The following is a 3006-nucleotide window of genomic DNA, read 5'->3' on the forward strand; positions in this document are numbered from 1 at the left end:
TTTGCCTGTACCAGCAAAATTTTGAATTAAAAATTAAATGTAAAGAATGCAAGAGAAATCCTTTCTCTGGGGGAAGCTGTCACTGGTAGTGTATTCCCCCTCTTATGTCTAAAAACCAAAGCAGTTGTCACTGGGAATTGAACTCAGGACCTTTGGAAGAGCAGTCAGTGCTCTTAACCTGTGAGCCATCTCTCCAGCTCCCCTATTCAGATGGAAAAACCTCTAGGTAACATTGTTTATTTCATCCGTTGCCAGGGGCAATAGGTAATGATAACCAGGTTGACGCGCCTTTATTATGATAATTAGGACCAGTTCTTTGAGGGAGAATGGACGTCGATCATCTGGCTACTTCCTGCTGACAAAGGGGCGATGTTTGGGGGGATAAATGTTTTTATCTGACTGAATTTTTGGCGACAAATGTTTTTATCTGACTAAATTCTTGGCGACCTTGGCTGAGGGCGGCGGCAGCAGCGGACAGCGGCGGCTGCCACAGCTCCGCCTCTGAAGCCCATAATGGCGCGCTCCGCATGGCCCAAAGGCATGGCTCCGCCCCGGGCTGTGCGCGGGCTCGCCGGTTCACCTCAGGCAATGAACTCGCACCGCCGGCTGTGAGCCTTTTCCAAGCTCCGGCGAGGGGGGGGCATCCGCCCACCCGTGGAGGGCCCGGTCTGCCCGCGCGCGGAGCCCCGTTCTCTGGGAACTCATCTCCCCGCTCGCCCATGTTGCTATGGAAACACAGTTTTTCCGCAGAGCCGATTCAGCTCCTCTTTGCCTTCTATGGCGCCGCTGCTCACCACGCAGCTTCCGCCTCAGTCAGGCGAGTCCGCTCAGGTGCTGAAAAAGTCCTCCAAAAACCATAGCCCCGCCAGAAGGCCTCTGATGTCACACGGACTTTAGCCCGCCCGCGACCTGGCTATTCGCAGGCCTCTGCGGACTCCAGCAAATTTCCCGCCAGCAACTGGTTAGCATGGCCACGCCTCCCGAACGAGCTAGCACTGGAGAGTGCAATTTTGCGTCTCCCTCCTGAGTAGCTGGGATTACAGGTGTGCACCACCGTGCCTGGCCCACTTCCGTGTTTCTAATCAGGCATTACCGCTCAAAGGCGGGCCGGCTGCCGCCAGCACTCTCAGCACGATCAAGCAGCTTGTCTTTCTCAGTCAAAAATTAAAGTTTTTTGTACGTGAGAGCCAGAGACTGAGCTCTCTTAACAAAATTAGGCGAAAATCACCTCCAAAAGCTCTGTGGCTCTTTAAGAACAGGGAAGGCAGTGATCAAACTCGCCTCCCTACGAGACTGTTGCCTCCAGTCTCTAACAGCGAGTACGCAGGTGGACAGAGAGGGAGCGGAAGCCGCGGTCTCCCGTACCCCATTGTCCTCAAAGTCCCGCCTTAGTTACCTCGCCTTTTTTGCTGCTGTTTACATTCCTCCTGCACTGAACTTAAGGGATTTTTCTTCCCCGTTGCTTTCTGTACCTTCTTTCAGATACCTTAACTTTGATTTTTTTTTTTTTTTGTATTTTCTTTTCTATTTAGGCCTATCCTTTGAAATTCCTTTTTACATTTCTTTTCCTCCCCTTTCTGGGGATTTCAACCGACGTCACTCACCGCTCCATGTTCTCAGAGTTCTGAAATTCAAGGCTCTCTGTGCTGGTGTCTGATCTTGGCTTTTTCTCCCGGGCTTTCTCAGGGTCCCCCGGCGTAGTTGTCAGGGTCCCTCAGCGTCCCGGAGTTTCGAGCACCAGTTGCGGGGGGCCATCCTGTCCCGCAGGAATGAACGCCACCAAAAACGAGAATTCCTTCTCTGGTCACATCTTTATTTGGAGCATTCCCTTGAGGAAAATTGGGGGAAGGGACGATAGAGCAGGGACGAGAGAAAGCTTAGAGAGAGAGCGTTGGGCCCCGAGGCAGCTGCTTTTAAACGGCGGAGCAGCCTGAACGCTGTCCCGATTGGTCAATGCCACTCTGCTGGTCTGAGCATGTGCAGGCAAGGGTGCAGGCAGGGGTGCTCAGCCCCACGTGGCTACCTCCAAACTGCAGGACCACCTGTGCCTCCAGGTGGCTCCCAACACTGAAAGACTCATTTAAATATTTTGTCTTTTAAAAAGCTTTCTGCCTCTTGCTCTTTTGACCTGTTTTCTCGGAAACTTTCACCATCACCTTTCAGAGCCTTTAAAGACATTTAATTTTTATTCTTCTGTTTTAATTTAGAGAACCTTTTCTTTGTCATGAATTTTACATTTTGTGAGAAGAAAACTTCATTCTGATTTTGCTCTAAAAATGATTGCTGTCTTTTCTTCTGCCTTTTATGATATGACGTACAGAGTTTCGTGTCACGTCCTTCGCTGTCTTTTCATCTAGGGTGGCGGTTTCTGCTCATCTGTTTTATTCTGTCATTCATACTGAAGACTTTCCTTATTCTTCTCATGATTTTTGCATGTCTGTTCCTAGTTACAAACAGCAAGCACCTTGCTCAGACGTCTCCTGTGTCTGGGATCAGGACTTCCTTATGGGTGGGTGTTGCCTTAGGGCAGTGGGAAAGAGAGCATAAGAACCTCATTCAGAGATTGACAACCATTTTTAAGACAGAAAAATAAAGTACTGTAGTGTCATCTCAACAATACACTGCGACGTCTGTGCGTCTGTGACAAATAAAGGCCAGGAAGCTTTTTTTTTTTTTTTTTTTTTTTTACGCAATTATGTTGAGTTCATTTGAAACGCCCAGATGGCCCTTGTTATACTTAGCATTTCAGTCATATGCAGACATGGAATTACTTGTGATTCTGATTCAAGCCTAGCACCTGCTTGTAAAGGCTTTAACTACCTTCGACTTCCACTCTTTCTGACCATTCTTTTTAGCCATTTTCTGGCATTAACTATTTTAATAAAAATAGAATTGTCCATCCCCACTACTGCCAAATGAGATGGAAGCGGGGGAAGTGAGTCTTTATGACACAAATAAAGCAAACTCTCCACCAGAAGAAGAGAATCTCCCTCTGTAGGATGGAAG

The 3006-nt window shown here is 48.4% G+C and overlaps 1 pseudogene; it reads right to left on the reverse strand.

The window, feature by feature from the left end:
• Positions 1-573: 573 nt before the first annotated feature.
• LOC148120514 (Nuclear RNase P) lies at positions 574-754 on the reverse strand (annotated as a pseudogene).
• Between the last annotated feature and the right edge of the window lie 2252 nt (positions 755-3006).

Source organism: Myodes glareolus, chromosome 11 (genome assembly GCF_982192425.1).
Source record: "Myodes glareolus chromosome 11, mMyoGla1.1, whole genome shotgun sequence".
NCBI classification, from domain to species: Eukaryota; Metazoa; Chordata; class Mammalia; order Rodentia; family Cricetidae; genus Myodes; species Myodes glareolus.